The sequence below is a fragment of the Hemitrygon akajei genome, chromosome 17 (assembly GCF_048418815.1).
Source record: "Hemitrygon akajei chromosome 17, sHemAka1.3, whole genome shotgun sequence".
NCBI lineage: Eukaryota > Metazoa > Chordata > Chondrichthyes > Myliobatiformes > Dasyatidae > Hemitrygon > Hemitrygon akajei.
The window spans coordinates 3,729,817-3,756,336 of record NC_133140.1 but is presented as its reverse complement, the minus strand read 5'-3'; positions in this window follow the sequence as shown (position 1 = coordinate 3,756,336).

Here is a 26,520-nt window from a genome sequence, read left to right as displayed (position 1 = left end):
AGTGAGCGAATAAAGAATAACTGAGTAATATAAAATCCACATTATAATAAGTATTTCTCGAGATAGGTATATCACCATCTACTTTTGCTTCCGTTTAGCTTCTCAACATTTTTAAGGTTAACCAAACCTTATGGCTCTTCTGGAAGGGGTGAAGGCTGTCTTTGGAAAACTCCCAGTCTCTTCCTGATATACTTCTCTCGCCCTCCTCCCGTCTCCTGCTTTCTCGATTCTCACACTATTTCCCAAGCAGAGCGGGATAATTCCTCTGCCAGGCTTTCCCTCGGTTTGATCACGCTGACGGGCAACCCTCTGGCCTTGATGTCTGTAGTCACCTCTTCCACTGTCTGATAGGTTGGATCCCAACTTGATAAAACACTCGAAGTTCAGCAGGGTATGGAGTTTGAAATCTAATCCCTTCTTGCTTTAGTATTCACTTTACTTCAAAGTATTCTTTACGTTTCTGCAGGACTGCGGAGGGTAATCTTGATCAAAATATATTAATTTATCATCTAAAAACACCCTCTTCTTACCCCAGGCCCTTTGTAGAATCTCTGCTTTGGTACTGTATCGAAGGAATTTAATTATTATTGAGTGTGGCTTATCTCGTGTAGGCTTCGGGACGATTGCGTGATGCGCCCTCTCAATTTCCAGCTCCATAGTTGAGGGAAGCTCCAGTGCGCCCCGCAGCAACTTTCCTACAAACTCTGTCATAGACAAACCCTCCGCTCCTTCAGGAACGTTGTATATTCTGATATTTTTCCACCGTGATCTTCCCTCCAGGTCAAGCAGTTTACCTTCTTGTTGATTTAATATTTTTATTGTCTTATTTGATATCCGTTCCACGTTTTCCACGTAATCTTCCACCTTCTCAATTTGAGTTTCTGCCACCACTATTTTTTGATTGACGTTGGCGAGCTCTAACTTAATATCATGTAGCTGCTGTTTTATATCTTTTTGGAACTCCTGTATCTCTTTCAAAATTTTGATCACATTTGCCACTTCACCTGAGCGAGGCCCATCGTCAGCCTCGCTAGCATGCGATCGGCCTATGGTTAGGCCACACTTAGACCCCCTCCAGTTCGCCTATCAGCTCCGACTAGGAGTTGAGGATGCCATCGTCTACCTGCTGAACCGTGTCTATGCCCACCTGGACAAGCTGGCGAGCACTGTGAGGGTCATGTTTTTTGACTTCTCCAGTGCATTCACCACCATCCGCCCTGTTCTGCTCGGTGAGAAGCTGACAGTGATGCAGGTGGATGCTTCCCTGCTGTCATGGATTATTGATTACCTGACTGGCAGACCACAGTATGTGCGTTTGCAACACTGTGTGTCAGACAGAGTGGTCAGCAGCACTGGGGCTCCACAGGGGACTATCCTGTCTCCCTTTCTCTTCACCATCTACACCTCAGACTTCAACTACTGTACAGAGTCTTGCCATCTTCAGAACTTTTCTGATGACTCTGCCATAGTTGGATGCATCAGCAAGGGAGATGAGGCTGAGTACAGGGCTACGGTGGGAAACTTTGTCACATGGTGTGAGCAGAATCATCGGCAGCTCAATGTGAAAAAGACTAAGGAGCTGGTGGTGGACCTGAGGAGGGCTAAGGCACCAGTCACCCCTGTTTCCATCCAAGGGGTCAGTGTGGACATAGTGGAGGATTACAATTACCTGGGGATACGAATTGACAATAAACTGGACTGGTCAAAGAACACTGAGGCTGTCTACAAGAAGGGTCAGAGCCGTCTCTATTTCCTGAGGAGACTGAGGTCCTTTAACATCTGCTGGACAATGCTGAGGATGTTCTACGAGGCTGTGGTGGCCAGTGCTATCATGTTTGCTGTTGTGTGCTGGGGCAGCAGGCTGAGGGTAGCAGACACCAACAGAATCAACAAATTCATTCGTAAGGCCAGTGATGTTGTGGGGGTGGAACTGGACTCTCTGACGGTGGTGTCTGAAAAGAGGATGCTGTCCAAGTTGCATGCCATCTTGGACAATGACTCCCATCCACTCCATAATGTACTGGTTAGGCACAGGAGTACATTCAGCCAGAGACTCATTCCACCGAGATGCAACACTGAGCATCATAGTAAGTCATTCCTGCCTGTGGCCATCAAACTTTACAACTCCTCCCTCAGAGTGTCAGACACCTTGAGCCAATAGGCTGGTCCTGGACTTACTTCCACTTGGCATGATTAACTTATTATTATTTAATTATTTATGGTTTTATATTGCTATATTTCTTCACTATTCTTGATTGGTGCAGCTGTAATGAAGCCCAATTTCCCTCGGGATCAATAAAGTATGTCTGTCTGTCTAGGTAGGAGAGCCGTTCGCTGCACTCCTCTTGTCCACAGGATCCGCAGTGTCACTTTTTTTATTTCCATTCTTTTTCCCCATTCTTGCCCCTCTTATCAGTTTAAATACTTGCAAAATATCCTATATTTGATGGGTTAACGGGGCAAAATATGCATTTTTCTGGAGGAGCTATTGACTCAAGCTGCCATTCTCGAAGATGACGTCACCGGAACCGGCCATGCATTTTCCAACATTGCGTTTCATTTGCCACTATCTTGCCCATTCTCCTAATCTGTCTAAGTCCTTCTGCTGCCCTCTTGTCTCCTCAACACTACCTGTCCCTCCATCATTCTTCGTGTCACCTGCAAACTTGGCAACAAAGCCATCTATTCCATCATCTACATCATTAACATGCAGCATAAAAAGGAGCGGTCCCAGCACAGATCCCTGCGGAAACCATTAGTCACTGGCAGGCAACCAAACAAGAATCCTTTTATTCCCACTCGCTGCCTCCTACCAATCAGCCAATGCTCTAACCATGTTAGTAACTTTCCTGTAATACCATGAGTTCTTAACTTGGTAAGCAGCCTAATGTGTGGCACCCTGTCAAAGACCTTCTGCAAGTCCAAGTATACAACATCCACTACATCCCCTTTATCTATCCTAATTGTAATCTCCTCAAAGAATTCCAACAGCTTCGTCAGGCAAGATTTTCCCTTAAGGAAACTATGTTGAGTTTGTCCCATCTTGTCCTGTGTCACCAAGTACTCTATATTCAACATCTTCCCAATATCCTCCAACAGTTGACTCCAACATCTTCCCAACCTCTGAGGTCCGGTTAACTAGTCTATAATTTCTTTTCTGCTGCCTTCCTCCTTTCTTAAGTGGAGTGACATTTGCAACTTTCCAATCCTCTGGCACCATGTCAGAGCCCAATGATTTTTGAAAGATTACTAATGCCTCCACAATCTCTAAAACTACCTCTTTCAGAACCTTAGAATGTAGTTCGTCTGGTCTGGGTGACTTAGTACTTTCAGCTTTTTGAGTACCTCTCCCTTGTAATAGGAACTGCACTCACTTCTCTCCCTTCACTCACTATGACACCTGGCACACTGCTAGTGTCTTCCACAGTGAAGACTGATGCAAAATACTTATTTATCTGCCATTACCGTGGTCCCAGTTCTTAATTCTCTGACCTCATTTTCTAGTGGTCCTATATCCACTCTCATCTCGCTTTTATTTTTTACAGACCAGAAAAGCTTTTACTGTCCACTTTGATATTGTCGGCTATCTGTAGGTTTTTAAAAGCTTCCCAATTCTCTATTTTCCCACTACTTTTTGCTTTGTTGTATGCTATCTCTTTTGTCTTTACATTAGCTTTGACTTCCCTTGTCAGCCACAGTTATATAATTTTGCCATTTGAGTATTGCTTCATTTTTGAAATATATCTGTTCTGTACCTTCCTCAGTTTTCCCAGAAATTCTCGTCATTGCTGCTCTGCTGTCATACCTACCAGCAACTCCTTTAATTTACTTTGGCCAACTCCTCTCTCATACCACTGTAATTTCCTTTATTCCTCTGAAATACTGCTACATCAGACTTTACTTTCTCACTATCAAATTTCAAGTTGAACTCAATCATATTGTGATCACTGCCTTCTGAAGATTCTTTTACCTTAATCACCCTAATCACCCCTGGTTCATTACACTACACCCAATCTGGTATAACTATTCCCCTAAATAGGCTCAATGACAAACTACTCTAAAAAACCATCTCATAGGCGTTCAACAAACTCACTCTCTTGAGATCCATTTCCAACCCACTTTTCCCAATCAACCTGCATGTTGAAATCTTCCATGACAATAATAACATTGCTCTTCTGACATGCCTTTTCTATTTCCTGCTGTAATCTGTGATCCATATCCCAACTACTGTTGGGAGGCCTGCATATAAGTGCTATCAAGGTCCTTTTACCCTTTCAGTTTCTTAACTCAATCCACAATCTTCTAAACCTATGTCACATCTTTCTACTGATTTGATGCCATTCTTTACCAGCAGAGCCACACCACCCCCTCTGTTGACCTCCCTATCCCTCTGACACCTTGGACATTCAGCTCCCAATTACTATCATCTTTCAGCTATAATTTAGTGATGGCCACAACGTCATACCTGACAATCTATAATAATGCAACAAGATCATTCACTTTATTTTTTACACTCCATACATTGAGATATAACACTTTGAGTGTTGCATTTGTGACCCTTTGTGATTCTGCATCCCTAATGCAATGATACTCCCCCTGCTGGCTGCAATGATGTCCTATCATCTGCCTGCCTTTCCTGATAGTCTGACTGCACACTTTCTTTGCATTTTTACCATCTGTCCTATCCTGAGACCCTTCACGTCTGTTCCCATTCCCCGCTAAATTAGTTTAATCCCTCCCCAACAGTTCTAACAAACCTGTCCACGAGAATATTGGTTCCCCTCAGGTTCAGGTGCAACCCATTCCTTTTGAACAGGTCATACCTCCCCCAGAAGAGATCCCAATGATCCAAGAACTTGAAGCCCTGCCCCCTGGACCAGCTTCTCAGCCATGCGTTAACTTGCCATATCATCCTGTTTTTACCCTCACTGGCACGTGCCACAGGCAGCAATCCAGAAATTACTACCCTGGAGGTCCTGCTTCTTAGCTTTCTGCCTATCTCTCCAAATTCTCTTTTTCAGGACCTCTCTGCTTTTCCTTCCTATGTCTTTGGTATCAATATGTACCAAGACATCTGGCTGCTCTCCCTCTCTCCCCAAAATGTTATAGACACAACCCGAGATGTCCCTGACCGTGGCTCCTGGGAGGCAACACACCACTGAAGTGTTCCATTCATGTCCACAGAATCTCTTGTCTGTTCCCCTAACTACTGAGTCCTTTATCACTACTGCTCCCCTCCTCTGCCTCTTTCCCTTCTGCACCATGAACCCATACTCAGTGCCAGTAACCTGGTGTCCATGGAGTTCTCCTGGGAGGTCACTCCTCACAACAGTACCCAAAGCAGTATACTTATGATTGAGAGGAATGGCCACGGGGTGCTCTGAACTAACATTTCCATTTGTCTTGACAGTCATCCAGGCACTCACCTCCAGCAACTTCGGAGTAACTACTTCCTTGTAACCCTGATCAATTGTCTCCTTTCTCTCCTGTACAAGCCAAATGTCATCCAGCTGCTGCTCCAGATCCCTAATATAGTCTTCAACGAGTTGCAGCTGGATGCACCACTCAGATATAGTTCCCTGGGATAACTTGGACTCCCAGGACTGCAACATCTGACACGAAGAACACACAATAGCCATTTACTAGACTAGGTATAGAGGAAAAAAGGGAACCTTAACAGAAGCTTCCCCAGAACCAACACTTCTTTAGAGCCGAAGCCTGACACTCCTACTCTCACCACTGACCTTCTCACAACAATGGCCATCCTGCTTGTCCCTTCTCGCCACTGTGGCCTGCTCCTGCCACTGAATGGCCGTTGGAATCAGCGTTTACCTACTTCCCCTACTCATGATGTGCCAGTTGAAATAGTTCTTAATGTATACGTACGGGTATCACATGAATATGAATTGAATTGACTTTATTTCTTACATCCTTCACATACATGAGGAGTAAAAATCTTTATGTTACGCCTCCATATAAATGTGCAATCATAGTAATTTATAATAATTTATAATAAATAGAACAGTCAGTGTCATATAGAGTACACTCGAGTCAGCGTGAGTTCATCAGTCTGATGGCCTGGTGGAAGAAGCTGTCCTGGAGCCTGTTGGTCCTGGCATTAATGTTGCGGTACCGCTTCCCAGATGGTAGCAGCTGGAATAGAGTGTGGTTGGGATGGCTTGGGTCTCCAGTGCTCCTACAGGCCCTTTTTACACACCAGTCCTTGTAAATGTCCTGAACCATGGGAAGTTCACAGCTACAGATACACTGGGCTGTCCTCACCATTCTCTGCAGAGTCCTACGATTAAGGGAGGTACAGTTCCCATACCAGACAGTGATGCAGCCAGTCAGGATGCTCTCAATTGTGCCCCTGTAGAAAGTTCTTAGGATTTGGGGGCCCATACCAAACTTCCTCAACCATCTGAGGTGAAAGAGGCACTGTTGTGCCTTTGTCACCACACAGCTGGTGTGTACAGACCACGTGAGGTCCTCGGTGATGTGGATGCCGAGGAACTTGAAGCTGTTTTCCCTCTCAATTCCAGATCCATTGATGTCAATAGGGGTTAGCCCATCTCCATTCCTCCTGTAATCCACAACCAGCTCCTTTGTTTTTGAGACATTGAGGGAGAGGTTGTTTTCTTGACACTATTGTGTCAGAGAGATGACTTCTTCCCTGTAGGTCAATCAATGTAGTGTTGTCGGCAAATTTAATTAGCAGATTGGAGCTGTGGGTGGCGATACAGTCATGGGTATACAGGGAATAAAGGAGGGGAGTCTGTACGCAGCCCTGAGGGGCTCCTGTATTGAGAGCCAGAGGGTTAGAGGTGAGGGAGCCCATTCCTACAACCTTCTGGAAATCTGACAAGAAGTCCAGGATCCAGCTGAAGAAGGCAGGGTCAAGGCTGAGGTCTGTGAGCTTCTTGTCGAGCCTGGATAAAACTATGGTGTTGAATGCTGAACTGTGGTCCAAGAACAGCATTAATAGAAGATGCTATTAATGATTCAAATTGTTAGGTATGTCAATACATACCACAAACCTCAAAGTATTCACCAAAACTATCCATTCCTGCAGATTCCAGAACAAATATGTTCCCTTTTCATCAAACATTCCAGCTGTGGTGATGTAGGTACCTTATCTGTCATTCTGACAAGAGTCGTGAGTGTACAATAGTCATACCCACCACATATAGTCTTAAACTGAGTCATTTATGTGAATATGTCAACATGATTTGAGAAATGACACATCTGACCCTATCCATATTATAGCCCTGGAGGTAACCATCTCTGTTCATGGCAAAGCTATGTATTTACCATTCCAGTAGGGCACAGCTCCTCTTCTAGCAGTTAAAGGGGGAACATGTACAGTTATAGGTAATGAGTGCTGCAACTACATACCTAACAACTCTGAAAACATAATTAGTCAATTATTCATAGTATTAATATGTATTATCATAATCATTTTTGTTTGTTTAAAGGCAATCATCACCAGAATAACCTGAACTAGTACAAGCCTGTTTGACATATCCAATCATTATGTAATGATATAAATGCTTTGAAGATGTATTCTTTGATATTATACGACTGAAATAGTTTTTGATTACTGTATAATGTTGATACTTTAAGATTTTCTGCTTCTGAATTTTCAGATGTAATGATTCTAAATCTGTGATTTAGAAACAAAGGAGGGATTTATGGAATTGGTTGCTTTTTATGCTTTTAATAAGATATTAGTTATTAATGCAAGACTAAAATTGTAGTTTTCACTCCTTTTATATATTCATAATATATAGTGTTGTCTCCACTTACAGATGAAAAAGTGATATAGTGGTTACAGAAAGGTTTATCACCTTTTCATTTTTCATTTGCTAAATGAAAATTACACACTTGGCACATTACACACTTGTTGTGACTGTGTACATTGTAATTGATCCTTTATTCATCTTAGGGATTTGTACAGAAGTGCCGGGTCTGGAAAGATCACCATATTATTCTTTGTCTATGTCTCTGCCTCTTTAGTTCATATGATCATAAATGATCTTAAAGCAACAAGTTTTCACTCATTCCTGGACTCAAAAAGAGCCAGATTCCACTTAAGTTACTGGAGAGGATTCTGAGGGTATCATCTTATGAAATTGATTGAGTTATCCACTGAAGTAACAAAGAAGGTCAATGAAGTAACAAAGAAGGTTATTTCTTCAGCGGTTTGAACAGAGCATGACTGCGCAAGCACATGGAGGTTGGCCTGTGAGAGCAGTGGGAAGAGTTTAAATGGAAAACAGATTTACCGAGCAGGTGTCAGAGGAGAGGGTGATGGAGTAGTGGGAGACAGAATAGGAAGGCTTGGACTCAATGGAGCTTCAGTGATAAAGGGTCAAGGCCAGATAGGTTATCTGTTTAAAATAAAGACAAAGTATGTGTGTGAGGCCGGAGTTCTGTGCTCAGTGTCAGATGTGGGAGGTCCTGGAGACTCCTGCCCTCCCGGATGACCACATCTGCACCAGGTGCATCGAGTTGCAGCTCCTTAGAGACCACTTGAGGGAACTGGAGCTGCAGCTCGATGACCTTCATCTGGTCAGGGAGAGTGAGGAAGTGATAGAGAAGAGCTAAAGGCAGGTAGTCACCCTGGGACCACAGGAAACTGGGAAATGGGTAACAGTCAGGAGAGGGAATGGCAAGAAGCAGGTACTATAGAGTACCCCAGTTGCTGTCCCCCTTAACAATAAGTATTCCTGCTTGAATACAGTTTGGGGGGACAGCCTACCTGGGGGGAGCAACAGTGGTCGCACTTCTGGCACAGAGTCTGGCCTCGTGGCTCAGATGGGTAGGGAAAGGAAGAGGATGGCAGCAGTGACAGGGGACTCTATAGTTAGGGGGTCAGACAGGCGATTCTGTGGATGCAAGAAAGAAACACAAATGGTAGTTTGCCTCCCAGGTGCCAGGGTCCAGGATGCTTCTGATCGCGTCCATGATATCTTGAAGTGGGAAGGAGAACAGCCAGAGGTCATGGTACATATTGGTACCAACTACATAAGTAGGAAAAGGGAGGTGGTCCTGAAAAAAGACTACAGGGAGTTAGGAAGGTCGAGAAGCAGGACCTCAAAGGTAGTAATCTCCGGATTACTGCCTGTGCCATGCGACAGTGAAAATAGGAATAGAGTGAGGTGGAGGATAAATGTGTGGATGAGGGATTGGAACAGGGGGCAGGGATTCAGAGTTCTGGATCATTAGGACCTCTTTTGGAGCTGGTATGAGCTGTACAAAAAGGACGGATTGCACTTGAATCAGAGAGGGATCAATATCCTGGTGGGAAGGTTTGCTGAGGCTATTGGGGAGAGTTTAAACTAGAATTGCTGGTGGGTGGGAACCGAACTGAAGTGACGGAGGAAAGGGAGGTTGGCTCACAAATAGAGAAAGCTTGGAGACAGTGCAAAAGGGAGGATAGGCAGGTGATAGAGAAAGGATGCGCTTAGTCCAATAGTTTGAAATGTGTCTATTTTAATGCAAAGAATATCATGAATAAAGCAGATAAGCTTAGAGCATGGATCAGCACTTGGAGCTATGATGTTGTGGCCATTACAGAGACTTGAATGCTGCAGGGGCAAGAATGGCTACTTCAAGCATCAGGCTTTAGGTATTTCAGAAAGGATAGGGAGGGAGGCAAAAGAGGTGGGGGCATGGCACTGTTGATCAGGAATAGTGTCACGGCTGCAGAAAAGGAAGTAGTCATGGAGGGGTTGTCTACAGAGTCTCTGTGTGTGGAAGTTAGGAATAGGAAGGGTCAGTAAATCCACTGGGTGTTTTTATAGACCACCCAATAGTAACAGAGACATCAAGGAGCAGATATGGAGACAGATGCTAGAAAGGAGTAATAATAACAGGGTTGTTGTGGTGGGAGATTTTAATTTCCCAAATATTGATAGGCATCTCCCTAGAGTGAGGGGTTTAGATGGGGTGGAGTTTGTTAGGTGTGTTCAGGAAGGTTTCTTGACAAAATATGTAGATAAGCCTACAAGAGGAGAAGCTGTACTTGATCTGGTATTGGGAAATGAACCTGGTCAGGTGTCTGGTCTCACAGTGGGAGAGCATTTTGGAGATAGTGATCACAATTCTATCTCCTTTGCCATAACATTGGAGAGGGATAGGAACAGATAAGTTAAGAAAGCGTTTAATTGGAGTAAGGGGAAATATGAAGCTTTCAGACAGGAACTTGGAAGCATAAATTGGAAACAAGTGTTCTCAGGGAAATTTATGGCAGAAATGCGGCAAATACTTAGGGAATATTTGCATGGCGTTCTGCATAGGTACGTTCCAATGAGGCAGGGAAAGGATGGTAGGGTACAAGATCCGTGGTGTACAAAGGCTGTTGTAAATTTAGTCAAGAAGGAAAGAAGAGCTTACGAAAGGTGCAAAAAACTAGGAAATGATACAAATCTAGAAGATTATAAGGCTTGCAGGAAGGAGCTTAAGAATGAAATTAGGAGAGCCAAAAGGGGTCATGAGAAGGCCTTGGCGGACAGGATTAAAGAAAACCCCAAGGCATTCTACAAGTTTGTGAAGAGCAAGAGGATAAGACGTGAGAGAGTAGGACCAATCAAGTGTGAAAATGGAAAAGAGTGAATAGAATCGGAGGAAGCAGAGGTACTTAATGAATACTTTGCTTCAGTATTCACTACAGAAGAGGATCTTGGCGATTGTAGGGATGACTTACAGTGGACTGAAAAGCTTAAGAATGTAGATATTAAGAAAGGGGATATGCTGGAGCTTTTGGAAAACATCAATTTGGATAAGTCACCAGGACCAGACAGGATCTACTCCAGGCTACTGTGGGAGGCGAGGGAGGAAACTGCTGAGCCTCTGGCGATGATCTTTGCATCATCAATGAGGACAGGAGAGGTTTCGGAGGATTGGAGGGTTGCGGATGTTGTTCCTTTATTCAAGAAACGGAGAAGAGATATCTCAGGAAATTATAGACCAGTGAGTCTTACCTCAGTGGTTGGTAAATTGATGGAGAAGATCGTGAGAGGCAGGATTTATGTACATTTGGAGAGGCATAATATGATTAGGAATAGTCAGCATGTCTTTGTCTAGGGCAGGTTGTGCCTTACAAGCCTGATTGAATTTTTTGAGGATGTGACTAAACACATTGATGAAGGAAGAGCAGTAGATGTAGTGTATATTGATTTCAGCAAGGCATTTGATAAGGTACCCCATGCAAGGCTTATTGAGAAAGTAAGGAGACATGGGATCCAAGAGGCCATTGCTTTGTGAATCCAGAACTGGCTTGCCCTCAGAAGGCAAAGAGTGGTTGTAGACAGGTCATATTCTGCATGGAGGCCAGTGACGAGTGGTGTGCCTAAAGAATCTGTTCTGGGACCCCTACTCTTTGTGATATTTATAAATGACCTGGATGAAGAAGTGGATGGATGGGTTAGTAAATTTGCTGATGGCACAAAAGTTGGGGGTGTTGTGCATAGTGTGGAGGGCTGTCTGAGGTTACAATGGGACACTGATAGGATGAAAAACTGGGTTGAGAAGTGGCAGATGGAGTTCAACCCAGATAAGTGTGGGGTGGTTCATTTTGGTAAGTCAAATATGATGGCAGAATATAGCATTAATGGTAAGACTCTTGGCAGTGTGGAGGATCAGAGGGATCTTGGGGTCTGAGTCCAAAGGACACTCAAAGCTGCTACGCAGGTTGACTCTGTGGTTAAGAAGTTTTGTGGTGCATTGGCCTTCATCAATTGTTGGACTGAGTTTAAGAGCTGAGTGGTAATGTTGCAGCTGTATAGGACCCTTGGCAGACCCCACTTGGAGTACTGTGCTCAATTCTGGTCACCTCACTATAGGAAGGATGTCAAAACCATAGAAAGGGTGCAGAGGAGACTTATGAGGATGTTACCTGGATTGGGGAGCATGCCTTATGAGAATAGGTTGAGAGAACTCAGCCTTTTCTCCTTGGAGTGATGGAGGATGAGAGGTGACCTGATAGAGATGTACAAGATAATGAGAGGCATTGATCGTGTGGATCATCCAGGGCTGAAATGGCTAGCAGGAGAGGGCATAAATTTAAGGTGCTTGGAAGTAGGTACAGAGGAGCTGTCGGGGTAAGTTTTTTATGCAGAGAGTGGTGAGTGCGCGGAATGGGTTGCTGGCGGCAGTGGTGGAGGTGGAAACATTAGGGTCTTTTAAGGGACTCCTGGATGGCTACATGGAGCTTAGAAAAATAGAGGGCTATGGGTAAAGCCTAGGTAGTTCTAAAGTGGACATGTTTCGCACAGCTTTGTGGGCCAAAGGGTCTGTATTTGCTGTATGTTTTCTATCTTTCTAAGGCTGGGAAGTAGGCATCAATATGGACTTCAGTAGGGGTTTTGTTAAGGTTTTATATTGGTAGGCCATTATGGAAGATTAGATCGGATCCAGAGACAGCTCGCTAATTACATACACAGTTGGTTAAATTGTAAGAAGCAGATGGTGGTAATGGAACAAACATGAGGAAATCTGCAGATGTTGGAAATTCAAACAACACATGCAAAATGCTGGTGGAACACAGCAGGCCAGGCAGCATCTATAAGGAGAAGCACTGTCGATGTTTTGGGCCGAGGCCCTTTGTCAGGACTAACCGAAAGGAAAGATACTAAGAGATTTGAAAAACTTTGAAATCTACTTTCAAATCTCTTAGTATCTTTCCTTTCAGTTAATCTTGACGAAGGGTCTTGGGCCGAAACGTCGACAGTGCTTCTCCTTATAGATGCTGCCTGGCCTGCTGTGTTCCACCAGCATTTTGTGTGTGTTGGTGGTAATGGAAGTTTGCTTCTCAGACTGGAGACCCACATTTTGTGGTGTACCACTGGGCACACTGCTGGGCTCATTATTGATTGTAATTTATATAAGCGATACGAATGTAGAAAGAATGGTTAGTAAGGTTCCAGGTAACAAATAGGAGGTGTTGTATGAAAGAGAAGGCAGTTATCAGGATTTACAGAGGAGTCATAATCAGCCAGGTAAGTGATATCCCTGATATATTTAGTCCCCCCCCCTTTTTTTTTCTCTCTTTCTGCCCATCACTCTGCCTGTTCTCCATCTCACTCTGGTGCTCCCCTCCCCCTTTCTTTCTCCCTAGGCCTCCCGTCCCATGATCCTTTCCCTTCTCCAGTTCTGTATCCCTTTTGCTAATCACCTTTCCAGCTCTCAGCTTCACCCCACCCCCTCAGGTCTTCTCCTATCATTTCGCATTTTCCCCTCCCCCTCCTACTTTCAAATCTCTTACTATCTTTCTTTTCGGTTAGTCCTGACGAAGGGTCTCAGCCCGAAACATCGACAGTGCTTCTCCTTATAGATGCTGCCTGGCCTGCTGTTTTCCACCAGCATTTTGTGTGTGTTAAGTGAGTCAAGGAATGGCTTGGCATTTAATCGAGGTACATGCAAGATGTTGCATTTTAGAAAGTCAAATTCAGATAGGACTTTCACAGGGCCCTGGGGAACTGCTATACAAAGTAGAAGAGCAGCCTTGATTTTAGTTACATAATGCAACTGCTATATGGGTGTATTTAAATAAGTAGTGGGGGGGAGGAGGAGGTGAACTGGAAATATAAGGATGGAGTTAAAGGGAAAGAGAGAATAAGAAAAGTAAAGAAAGGCAACAGAATTAATGGGGCAGAAAGCTTAGGAAGGGATCGGAGAGTATGGCCAAGTGCAATAGGAATCAATGTGAAAGGTGAGGGGAATAATGGATTAAAAGTCTTATATATGAATGCAGGAAGTGAATGAGCTTGAGACTCAGTTGGAAATTGGCAAGTATGATGTTGTAGGAATAACAGAGACATGGCTGCAAGAGGACCAGGGCTGGGAAATGAATATTCAAGGGGATACGTCCTATCAAAAGGACAGACAGATGGGCAGAGGGAGTGGGGTGGCTCTGTTGGTGAGGAATGAAATTCAGTCCCTTGCGAGGGGTGACAAGAATCAGGAGATGTAGAGTCAGTATGGATAGAACTGAGAAATTGTAGGGGCAAAAAGACCCTAATGGGAGTTATCTACAGGCCCCCAAACAGTAGCCTGGATATAGGGTGCAAGTTGAATCAAAAGTTACAATTGGCATGTCGCAAAGGTTGTTACGGGGGATTTCAACATGCAGGTAGACTGGGAAAATCAGGTTGGTACTGGACCCCAAGAAAGGGAGTTTGTGGAGTGCCTCTGAGATGGATGCTTAGAGCAGCTTGTACTGGAGCCTACCAGGGAGAAGGCAATTCTAGATTTAGTGTTGTTTAATGAACTGGATTTGATAAGGGAACTTGAGCTAAAGGAGCCATTAGGAGGTGGTGACCATAATATGATGTTTTAATCTACAACTTGAGAGGGAAAAGGGAAGATCAGAAGTGTCATATTACAGTTGAACAAAAGTGACTATGGAGCCATGAGGGAGGAGCTGGCCAAAGTTGACTGGAAAGGTACCCTAGCAGGGATGACAGTGGAACAACAATGGCAGGTATTTCTGGGAATAATACAGAAAGTGCAGGATTAGTTCATTCCAAAGAGGAATAAAGATTCTAAGACAAGTAAGGGGCGACCATAGCTGACAAGGGAAGTCAAGGACAGTATAAAAATAAAAGAGAAGAAGTATAACATAGCAAAGATGAGCAGGAAGCCAGAGGATTGGGACACTTTTAAAGAGCAAAAGAAGATAACTAAAAAGGCAATACAGGGAGAAAAGATGAGGTACGAAGGTAAGCTAGCCAAGAATATAAAGGAGGATAGTAAAAGCTTCTTCAGGTATGTGAAGAGGAAAAAATTAGTTAAGACCAAAGTTGGGCCCTTGAAGACAGGAATGGGTGAATTTATTATGGGGAACAAGGAAATGGCAGACGAGTTGAACAGATACTTTGGATCTGTCTTCACTAGGGAAGACACAAACAATCTCCCAGATGTAATAGTGGCCAATGGAGGGTAATGGAGGAACTGAAGGAAATTCACATTAGGCAGATTATGGTGTAGGGTAGACTGATTGGACTGAAGGCTGATAAATCCCCAGGGCCTAATTGTCTGCATTCCAGGGTACTTAAGGAGGAGGCTTGAGAAATCGGGGACGCATTGGTAATCATTTTCCAATGTTCTATAGATTCAGGATCAGTTCCTAAGGATTGGAAGTTAGCTAATGTTATCCCACTTTTTAAGAAAAGAGGGAAAGAGAAAACAAGGAATAATAGACCAGTTAGCCTGACATCAGTGGTGGGGAAGATGCTGGAGTCAATTATAAAAGATGAAATAGCGGCACATTTGGATAACAGTAACAGGATCAGTCCAGGTCAGCATGGATTTACGAAGGGGACATCATGTTTGACTAATCTTCTGGAATTTTTTGAGGATGTAACTATGATAATGGACAAGGGAGTGCCAGTGGAAGTAGTGTACCTGGACTTTCAGAAAGCCTTTGATAAGGTCCCACATAGGAGATCAGTGGGCAAAATGAGAGCACAGGGTATTGGGGGTAGGGTACTAACATGTATAGAAAATTGGTTGGCAGACGGGAAACAAAGAGTAGGGATTAAAGGGTCCCTTTCAGAATGGCAGGCAGTGATTAGTGGGGTACTGCAAGAATCGGTGCTGGGACCACAGCTATTTACAATATACATTAATGATTTAGATGAAGGGATTAAAAGTAACATTAGCAAATTTGCAGATGACACAAAGCTGGGTGGCAGTGTGAAATGTGAGGAGGATGTTACGAGAATGCAGGGTGATTTGGACAGGTTGGGTGAGTGGGCAGATGCATGGCAGATGCAGTTTAATGTAGATAAATGTGAGGTTATCCACTTTGGTGGCAAGAACAGGAAAGCAGATTACTATTTGAATGGTGTCAAGTTAGGAAAAGGGGAAGTACAACGAAGATCTAGGTGTCCTTGTTAACCAGTCACTGAAAGTAAACATGCAGGTACAGTAGGCAGTGAAGAAAGCTAATGGCATGTTGGCCTTCATAACAAGGGGAGTTGAGTATAGAAGGAAAGAGGTCCTTCTGCAGTTGTACAGGGCCCTGGTGAGACCACACCTGGAGTATTGTGTGCAATTTTGGTCTCCAAATTTGAGGAAGGGCATTCTTGCTATTGAGGGAGTGCAGCGTAGGTTCACGAGGTTAATTCCCGGGATGGCGGGACTGTCATATGTTGAAAGATTGCAGCGACCTGGCTTGTATACTCTGGAATTTAGAAGAATGAGAGGGGATCTGATTGAAACATATAAGATTATTAAGGGACTGGACACTCTAGAGGCAAGAAACATGTTCCCGATGTTGGAGGAGTCCAGAACCAGAGGCCACAGTTTAAGAATAAGGGGTAGGCCATTTAGAACGGAGTTGAGGAAAAACTTTTTCACCCAGAGAGTTGTGGATCTATGAAATACTCTGCCTCAGAAGGCAATGGAGGCCAATTCTCTGGATGCTTTCCAGAAAGAGTTAGATAGAGCTCTTAAAGATAGTGGAGTCAAGGAATATGGGGAGAAGGCAGGAACGGGGTACTGATTGTGGATGATCAGCCATAATCACAGTGAATGGCAATGTTGGCTTGAAGGGCTGAATGGCCTATTCCTGCACCTATTGTCTATTGTCTATAATTCCCTGAAAGTGGAGGCACAGGCTTGTGAATAAGGTACACTGGCCAGACAGGAAATTAAGTATAAGAATATGGGAGTTCATGTTGCAGATATACAAGAATGCAGAAAAGAGTTATTAAGGATTTTACCAATAGGGAGAGGTTGAGCAGGTTAGGACTTCTTTTGTCTGTGCATAGGAGTCTGAGTGGTGATCTTACAGAAGTTATAAAATCATGAGGGATACAGACAGGACAAATGCAGTTTGACTTTTTCCCAGGTTTGGTGAAAAGATGAGAGGAACTAACGATGGCACCAGAGGGCGACTTCTCCCAGCTCATCAGTGAAACAGTTAAATTCTTTTCATTCTATTGTCTCTGTTTTCCTTTTCAGGGTGGCTAGGGTCCTATTTAGATCTTTGATGTGCATTGGCACTCAAATACTGCAGTTCTGCACGACGGCATGTTACCATTCTTGGAATTGACTTTTTGACCGCATTTTGGAACGTCCAGGTTCGACATGAAGTTCGGTCACTGCAGAGCCTGTGCAGCCCATTAGATGGAAATTCTCACCAGTGTTGCATACTGGGAGCCAGAATATTGAAGAGAGCAGGAGTGGCTGTTGGACAGCTGTACACTCAGTGGTCAATTTGCCAATTCTCGAGTCAGGGAACTCGAAATAAAAAAGCAACACTTCAGACTGACAGTAACATTGAAATAGTGATTGTTTTCTTTTCTATCGCTGTGAAAGGAGCGATACCTGTCCCTCTCTTGTAAGTGAGAGAGAGAAAGCCTGTGGGATGTTGAAAATGTTGGAATGGACAATTAGTTTTTGATGGACTGTAGACCTTGGTCTCTCTTTGGGAGCTTTGCTATTGTTGGCATGCTGGGTGGTGGGAATGCTGCTGTTTTATCTGGAATAATTTGGGGAGGGGAGGGAGGAGGGTTGATGCTGCTTGCTGCATGTACATGGGTAGGGAGGTGCTTTGAGGCTCATGTCTTTTTTCTGTCATTCATTCTTTGGTAGTTTTTCTTCTGTTTTGAGGATTTCCGCGGAGAGTAAAAATTTCACGATGCATATTGTATACATTCTCCGATATTAACTGGAACTATTGAACTACTATTAGGAACTTTAGGAGCAAAATTTTCATGCAGAGAGTGATCAGTATATGAAATGAGCTGCCAGAGGAAGTCAATTATAAACAAGAGAAAATCTGCAGATGCTGGAAATCCAAGGAACACACACAAAATGCTGGAGGAACTCAGCAGGTCAGGCAGCATCTATGGAAAAGAGTAGTCGACATCTCAGTTCGAAGTGTCGACTTTACTCTTTTCCATAGATGTTGCCTGGTCTGCTGAGTTCCTCCAGCATTGTGTGTACTGCCAGAGGAAGTGATTGACAGATAAAATCACCCATTTTTAAAAATACACTTGGATAGGGAAGGATTAGAGGAATATGGGCCAAATGCAGGCAAATAGGACTTACGTGGATCGGCATTTCGATCAGCTGGGCCCGAGTGCTCATTCCTGTGCTTTATGACCATGACATGGTTGATCAAAAGCTTGTTGATGTGCTCTGAGTCGGGAGGAACCAGTGGCAAGGTATCTGAATGATAAATCACTATACTGTTCAAGCCAAAGCAGAGCTGCTCCATGTAGTGATAGTCTTCATTCAATCAGACACTGTTTAGTGGCAGCACCTCTAAACTCTCAGGCAGAGGGTCACACCTGTGGTATTGATACAGATCAGAAGGAACACTGCACAGTGGAAGGGATGGTACCAAGGGAGCACTTCACAGTCAGGATGACAGGAGGGGAATGGAGTGTTTACCTGAAGAGTGGGGCAGCGTATGGGTTTTTGAGCTAAGGGGGGCAGTGAATATGCTCTTGCCTAGGGGATGTAATGATGGAACAATAGAAATAGAAATCTGACATCTTCAGTAAACACATCTCAAGACTCTGTCTTGCACTCACTTTGTTGAACCTGAAACTGATCTACAGCATAATGGTCAAAATGAGTAGTGATGGGTCGGTTTGATTCTGTTTCTGGAAGTAGTTTTCATTTGAGTAAGGACAGGAGGTTGTTGAGCAGGAAAAGGAATACTGGAGTGAGTCAGGAGCCTTATCCATCCAGGGGGGTGCAGAAGTGACACAGGAACTTTGTCCTCTCTGCTTTTCCAACCAATGTGTGATGCTTGAAGCTTCTACAGTGCTGAAGGAAGTCTGTGGAATGGAAAAGCAGTATAGCACCGGAGAGGGAAGTGAGGCAGGACCTCCAATGGGCAGGTTCTGTTCTCTACACTTGTGGCCAAGAATCTGAAAGACTTTATTGGCAGGAGCAGGATATCTCCTGGAACAGTGTGATCTTGGTGTGAAAGGGAGCAATTCAGGTTGCTGAGGAGCAGCAGTGAGAGATGTGCTGGAGAGCTTGCTGCAGTTTAAGGCCTTAGTGAAGTGATGGGAGAGTGTGGTGAAAGCACAACATTGTCTCTGAGAGAGGAGCTCAAGGCCAGGGTAGGTTCAAGAATTGCAAGTGTTTGGTGAAGGTGGGCTGGGGCTTCTGCACGTCAGGCTGGGGTAAACAGCATGCTGTAATATGGTCCTTGGAGCTTGCTCTGTGATGGAGGGGTTCTGCCTGCACTTTGCGAGACATGATTCCGTGAGGAACTTTTCCACGTAATATCAAGCCACATGAGTCACAGAGGTGTTCACAGACTAAGTTTATTATTCAGAGTGTTATTCCAGTGTTCAGGTTTATGGATCTGGCCCACTGCCTGTGGGAGGAAGAACCCAAAAGTGTTGCAGGGAGCAGCCAGGAGGTAGTTGAAAGGGAAAAAAAGAGCAAACTACAATCCCAACGAGAGAGCCAGGGCTGGCAGCAAACTAATCCCACAATTAGAGGCAAGTGGAGTGAGTGAGATAGCAGGCATCTAATGACGGCCCGGCAGCATCTTGTACTGATGGATTGCCTCTGTTGCTGGTCTCTGAATGGCTCCTCCCTGTTCTGCTGATCTAACCCTGCTGAAAGTGTTTTTTCAGCACATCCAGCGCTTCCTGCATCCATAGGTCGGTAGGGTTAATGCAGATTTCCACGCCCCCCTTCGTCTTGAACCTGTGCAGAGAATATAAAGGTTAATGTGTGGTGAGGTGACAGGGGTCTAGTACACGTGGCTACAGTATCCACGACTCGCATTCCATGATCCACCCATTTCCTGGAATCTCTGCAGCAAGGGACATGGACCATAGTACAGTACCACAGGAACAGGCCCTTTGGCCTACAATGTGCTGAATTGATTAAGCCAGTATTTATACACCTAACTAAACTAGTCTCTTCTATCAATGCAATGCCCATATCTCTCCATTAGCTACACATTCTCGTGCCTAACTAACAGCCTATTTAACATCTTTGTCTTATCTCCCACCGCCACTACTCTAGGCAGTGCATTCCATGCACCCACAACTCTGTGTGACACTGCACATCTACTTTGAACTTATACCATCCCACCTTAAGCACTTATCCTCTGGATTTAAATACTTCAACCCTGGGTAAAAGATATTGGCTACTCTCTCTATGCCTCTCATAATCTTATAAATCTTTGTCAGGTCTTCCTTCAGCTTCCACTTTAGTGAATACAAGCCAAATTTGTCCGACTTCTTCTTATAGCACATACCCTTTAATCCAGGCAGCACTTTGTTAAACATCTTCTGCACCCTCTCCAAATCCTCCATGTCTTTCCTCAAATGGGATGACCAGAACTGATTGCAAATCTCTAGATGTGACCTAACCAGAGTTTTATAAAGCTGCAATATAATATCAGATAACAATTCTCGACAATGGTTCTGATCTGATTCTGATAATGAAGGCCTTCTGGTCATTTAGGACAGAGTTAAGGAAAACCTTCTTCTCCCAGAGAGTTGTGGGGGTCTGGAATGCACTGCCTCGGAAGGCAGTGGAGGCCAATTCTCTGGATGCTTTCAAGAAGGAGCTAGATAGGTATCTTATGGATAGGGGAATCAAGGGATATGGGGACAAGGCAGGAACCGGGTATTGATAGTAGTTGATCAGCCATGATCTCAAAATGGCAGTGCAGGCTCGAAGGGCCGAGTGGTCTACTTCTGCACCTATTGTCTATTGTCTATTACACACACACACACACACACACACACACACACACACACACACACACACACACACACACACACACACACACACCTCAGCAACTTGGGTAGCATAAATGGAGGGGAATAAGAGAGTTGACGTTTCGGGCCAAGACCCTTCATCAGGACTGGAAAGGAATGGGACAAAAACCAGATTAAGAACATGGAGGAGGGGTAGGAGTATGGAATACAAGTAACACGCTGGGAGGTAGTAGGGGGAAGAGGTAAATGGCTGAAGAAGAAGGAATCTAATAGAGAATAGTAAACCATCGGAGATAGGAAAGAAAGAGGGGAACTAGTGAGAGGTGATAGGCAGGTGAGAAGAAGAGAGAAGGCAATTGGAAACGGGAGTGGAAAAGGACAGAAGCAGGGAAGAGGCAGAAATTATTATAATTTAGAAAGATTGATGTCATGCCATTGGGTTGGATGCTACACAGACACAGCATGAGCTATTGCACCTCTAACCTGAGTTTGGCCTCATCATGGCAGTAAAGGAGACTATGGACAGATATGTCAGAATTAGATTTGGAAGCTGAATCTTTGTGGTGAACAAAGTGAGGGTGCTCGACAAAGTGGTGCCCCAATCTCACCAATGTAGAGCAGCCTGCACCAGATACAATGGATGATCCTGGCAGATTTGCAGATGAAGTGCTGCTTCACCTGGAAGAACATTTTGAGGACCTGACTGGTGGTGATAGAGGAATTATAGGTGCATTTGTGCTTGGAGAGAGATCAGTGGTGAGGGATGATTGAATTAGGGAGTCATACAGAGTGATTCTGGTAGAAAGTGGGGCTGGGGGTAAGAAAGGAAGGATGTGCTTAGTGGTAGGATTCTGCTGGAGATGGTACAAGTTACAAAGAATGATGTGCTTGATATGGATATATCCATGAACACCTTGGAAAACTAGAGAAGTTATAGGAGCCACAACTGAGATCATCATTAGTGCTGGGTGAGGTGCCCGAAGACTGGAAGGTGACTAATATTGTACCTTTATGTAAGAAGCGCTACAAAGAAAAACCTGGAAACTATAAACCAGTAAGCCTATCATCTGTAGAGATGTAAGAGATTGCAGATGGTGGAATCTGGAGCAATACACAAATAACCCACCAAAGGAACTTAGAAGGAGGAAAGAAATAGTTGATGTTTTGAGTCAAAACCCTGCATCAGGACTGGCGGTAGAGAGGCAAAATGACCAGTGTAGAGAGTAAAAGTGGAGAGGCAAGAAAGGACTTGAGATGATTGATGGACTGAGGAGGGGTGTAAGCTAATAAGCAGGTCGTGGAGAGGAGCAGCAGTTCAAGTGGCAGGTGGTGGAGGAAATGTGAGAGAGGAAAAAGATAAATGAACAACAGATAGAGCAAGGTGAGAGGAAGGGTACATACAGACGGGAGGCAGCTACTTGAGGGGCATGAGCAGGGATGCCAGTGCTTGATTCAAATAAACGAAGGAGAGGAGAACAGATATCATTAGAGGAGAAGGCAAGTTGACAGACTGGAGCTGGTGGGATCGGGAGGGGTTCAGGGTAAGGGATCTGCACGTGAAGTAGATGGATGGAAAAGGGGGAAGGGAGCAAAAATGGATCACAGGAAAGGGGTGAGGAAGGGAGAAAGAAGGAGTGAGAGATACCTAATTTGCAAACTCTAATGCTAACACAAGAGGAGTTAACATATTTTGGAAACTTGGAGCAAAACACAAAATGCTGGAAGAATTCAACAGGTCAGGCAGCATCAATGGAGGGAAATTAACAATCAGCAATACTGGCCGAGAGCCTTAATCAGGACTGAGAACGCTGAGTATATGGAATGAGCTGCCAGAGGAAATGGTTGAGGCAGGTACACAGGTACATTAACAATATTCAAAAGGTACTTGGTTAGATATGTGGATTGGAAATTTTAGAGGGATATGGGCCAAACACACAATAATTAGCTTAGATGAGCACCCTGGTTGGCCTTCACCAGGAGTAGAGTCTGTTTCTGTTCTTTATGACTCTCCGATTCTGTATCCTGTATCAATATGTATACCTCCCATGTTAAAATTGTCCAGAGCCTTCGAAGCTGAGCTGGATACAGGCAGTAGATTTATTCCCTGTTGGTCATTGTTGAAGCACTTACATTTTCAAAGTTGTCTCTTTGTTTCTTGCTCCTTTACTATTCCTGGTACATTTTGGTAGGTTCAATATTGATATAATAACTTGGCTTTAAATCCTCCAGCTCTCAAAACTGTAATTTGAACTCCTCTCTCTAGATTCAGGAACAGCTTCTTCCCTTCTGCCATCCAGTTCCTAAATGGACATTGAAGCTTTGGACACTACCTCACTTTTTTAATATACAGTATTTCTGTTTTTGCACGTTTTAAAAAATATATTCAATATATGTAATTTATTTATTTATTTATTTATTTATTATGTTTGCTTGTTTATTTATTCAGGAGGCCACGGAGTGACCATTCTCCACTGAACATCAACGACTCCTCGGTAAAGATCGTTAAGAGCACCAAATTTCTTGGGGTTCAGCTGGCGGAGAATCTCACCTGGTCCCTCAACACCAGCTCCATAGCAAAGAAAGCCCAGCAGCATCTCTACTTTCTGCGAAGGCTGAGGGAAGTCCATCTCCCACCCCCCCATCCTCATCACATTCTACAGAGGTTGTATTGAGAGCATCCTGAGCAGCTGCATCACTGCCTGGTTCGGAAATTGCACCACCTCGGATCGCAAGACCTGTGCAAAGCAAACAGCATTATGAAGGACCCCACGCACCCCTCATACAAACTCTTCTCCCTCCTGCCATCTGGGAAAAGGCACCAAAGCATTAGGGCTATCACAACCAGACTATGTAACAGTTTCTTCCACCAAGCCATCAGACTCCTCAATACCCAGAGTCTGGACTGACTCCTTACTGCCCTCTACTGTGCTTATCATCTTGTTTATCATTTATTGTAATGCCTGCACTGTTTTGTGCACTTTATGCAGTCCTGAGTAGGTCTGTAGTCTAGTGTAGTTTTTTATGTTGTTTTACGTAGTTCAGTGTAGTTTTTGTATTATTTCATGTAGCACCATGGTCCTGAAAAACGTTATCTCATTTTTACTGTGTACTGTACTAGCAGTTATGGTCGAAATGACAATAAAAAGTGACTTGACTTGACTTGATGTCTTATTTTACTTATTATTAATATTTTTTTCTCTCTCTGCTAGATTATGTATTGCATTGAACTGCTGCTGCTAAGTTAACAAATTTCACATCACATGCCGGTGATAATAAACCTGATTCTGATTCTGATTCTGAACTTTGACTGCCTGTTCAGTAACTTATCAGCTCTACAACCGTACCTGTTGTTTGGAGACAGACCTGGAGAATGGACTAGAGTTCTGACAGGAAGCTGTGAGGCAAGAGGAGAGCTCTAAGGAAAATAAAATGCCCAGAAAAAGAAGTCTCCTGTTATCCATATCTCTTTGGTGAAACCTCAGCTGCCTAAACTGTTATCCTGTGACTCTTTCCATTGTTACTGCCCAACCTGCTGTGTTGCCAATAGCTTATCTTTAAATTTTCACTTTCAGCAGTTTACTGCTTTTGAACAAGTGAGACAAATCGAATGCTGACCCTATAGTTGCAAGTTGGAGTTTAAAGGACTGAATGTCCTGGTGCAGCTGCTGAGTATTTGCACAGCACAGAAATAGGCACTTTAGCCTAACATGTCCATACCAAGTTACTATATATTCCCATCTAAGCTAGTTCATTTGGCCCACATCCTCCTAAACCTTTCCTATTCAAGGAACTGACCAAACGTTTTTAATATATGTGCCTCAGTCACATTCTTCTGGCAGTTTATTCCACATACTGACCACTCTCTGGGTGAAAACAATTACCCGTCATGGTAGAATGTAATCTCTCCCCTCTCAGATTTAACCTGTGCCCTCTAGTTTTGGAATCTGCAACTTTGAGAAAAAGATTGTGGGTATTCACTCTATCTATGTCCCTCAAAAATTTCAACCAACCAACCCCTCAGCTTCTTATGTACCAATGAAAAATATCCTAACCTTCTCAATCTCTCTCCATAGCTCAGTCCCTCAAATCCCAGAAACATCCTCATGAATATCTTATGTAATCTTTCTAACTTAATAACATCTTTCCTGTAGTAGGGTGACCAAAAGTGAACACACTATTCCAAAGGTAGCCTCACCAACATCTTTTGCAACTGTAACATATCATCCCAGCTTCTATACTTACTACTTTGACTTATGAGTGCTAGTGTGCTGAAAGCCTTCTTCACCACCCTGTTTACATGTGACACTACTTTCAGATAACTATCTATTTGTATACCTAGGTCCTTCTGTTCTCCAGCAATCCCCAGGACTCTGTTATTCATTGTAACATTCCTCATTTGTCTTCTCAAAATGCAACACCTCACACTTACCACGTACTTGAAAGTAACCACACCATTTGATTTACCGAGCCTGGTTACTAAGGATACCAGTGCTCCATTGTCGTTAACTTACAGTGTACTGGGGGGTCTGCACGCCGGTTCCACTTCTGGCTGAAGAGTGAGTCTTTCTTGTGGCAAGGATGGGATAATTGGAATCACTGTGGATAAAAGAAGAGGACATCATTCCCATCAATATGAGACCATTGGTCATATATCTGAAGTCTTACCACTAATGCCAGCTCTCAATGGGCTATAGGCTTTCAGTCTGACCTCATACTAGCTTGAATGCAGTCAGTGAATATATTGGCCAGTATTGGTTCTGCTGGAGACCTGCCCCTTTGGGCTGACCAAAGGGGAAAGGGCTGGAAGTACTCCACAGCACAGGCAGTATCTGGGTAGAAAGCATAGACAGGCTTTTGGGTGGCTGATCCTTCACCTTTCTGAGGCATCACCTTTTGAAGAAGTTCCTGATGCTAGTGAGGCTCATGTCCATGATGGAGCTGACTGAGTTCTTTCTGATCCTGTACAGTGACCCCTTCATACCAGACAATGATGTAACCAGTTAGAATGCTCTCCATAGTACATCTGACATCCCTACAAAGAACTGTGAGAACAGATGAGTATCATAGGGGTCTCCTTACCACTCATCAGGGGCATTTATCAAGAGCGCTACACTTGCCCTTACACTTCCTCCCTCACCACCATTCAGGGCCTCAGACAGTCCTTCCAGGTGAGGTGACACTTCACCTGTGAGTCGGCTGGTGTGGTATACTGCGTCCGGTGCTCCTGGTGTGGCCTTTTATATATTGGTGAGACCCGATGTAGACTGGGAGACCGTTTCGCTGAACACCTACGCTCTGGCTGCCAAAGAAAGCAGGATCTCCCAGTGGCCACACATTTTAATTCCACATCCCACTCCCATTCTGATACGTCTATCCATGGCCTCCTCTACTGTCAAGATGAAGCCACACTCAGGTTGGAGGAACAACACCTTATATTCCATTTGGGTAGCCTCCAACCTGATGGCATGAACGTTGATTTCTCTAACTTCCGTTAATGCCCCTCCTCCCCTTCTTACCCCATCCCTTATTTATCCATTTATTTATTTATTTGTTTGTTTATCATCTATCTACCTACCTACCTACCTACCTACCTATTTATTTATCTACCTACCTACTTATTTATTTATCTATCTATCTATCTATCTATCTATTTATTTATTCCTTTTTTTCTTTTCTCTCTTTTTTCTCTCTCTGTCCCTCCCACAATCTCTCCTTGCCTGCTCTCTATCTCCCTCTAGTGCTCCCCTCCCCCTTTCTTTCTCCCTAGGCCTCTCGTCCCATGATCCTTTCCCTTCTACAGCTG